Raw genomic sequence first — 713 nt, forward strand, 5'->3', positions numbered from 1 at the left:
AACGAAAGTGTATTTTAAGCACAAAAATACGGCTTTTTTGGAAGCGGAGCTAACCATTTCCGTAGAAAAGCAGATGCAATCAATCTCTCCTGGGTTTTGTCCTCCCCACCTCTGATTTTTGACAAACCGAATGAGGACACTCACTACTGAATACTTTTCTGACTCCCTATTGCATCACAAACGCCTGCAGGGGCTTAAAAAGCAGCAAGCGTTCCCGCCCTTCCCCACAGACCGGTGTGGTCTGGGGCGGGCCTTAGCACCTGGATTTTCACCCAGCGTGCTGGTAATTCCTACACTTGTGTGTGTTTGAGAGACATAAAGAAAAGAGGATGACCTCTTCCCGGAAGCGGGACTTCCATAAAAGAACCGTCGGGGGCGGGTCCCGGGCACCTGTGGTTTGGTGAGTCCCCCAGGTGACTGTGATGCGGGGGTCAGGGGTGGAGGCACCCGGAAGCTCCCGCGGTCTGCACCCCAGCAGCGCGAGGAAATGCCCAAAGGTGGGTTCTTAGGCGTGGGAAGCTCGACCCTTCCTGGGGTCCTCGGCGAGGTGGCCGAGGACGCGCCTTACGCCAGGACCTCCGCCGGGCCGTCTGGGTGGCCCGAGTTCTCAGCAGCTTCTTTTCCGCTCGTCCCTCGGCCCTCTCGGCGCGCACCCACCAGCCTCACCAAGTCGCACACGGAGGGGCGGCGGGGACCAGACCGAGGTCCAGGTC

At 58.6% G+C, this 713-nt stretch overlaps 1 protein-coding gene across 1 annotated transcript in view; it reads left to right on the top strand.

Moving 5' to 3' along the window:
- Positions 1 to 242: 242 nt before the first annotated feature.
- OSGIN2 (oxidative stress induced growth inhibitor family member 2) overlaps positions 243 to 713 on the top strand; it is a 25301-nt gene continuing 24830 nt past the window's right edge. Inside the window, exon 1 of the mRNA XM_011982620.1 lies at positions 243 to 497. The gene's annotated coding sequence lies outside the window, so the exon portion shown is untranslated. The remainder of the gene's footprint in view (positions 498 to 713) is intronic.

Source organism: Mandrillus leucophaeus, unplaced genomic scaffold, assembly GCF_000951045.1.
Source record: "Mandrillus leucophaeus isolate KB7577 unplaced genomic scaffold, Mleu.le_1.0 Scaffold1056, whole genome shotgun sequence".
Lineage (NCBI taxonomy): Eukaryota > Metazoa > Chordata > Mammalia > Primates > Cercopithecidae > Mandrillus > Mandrillus leucophaeus.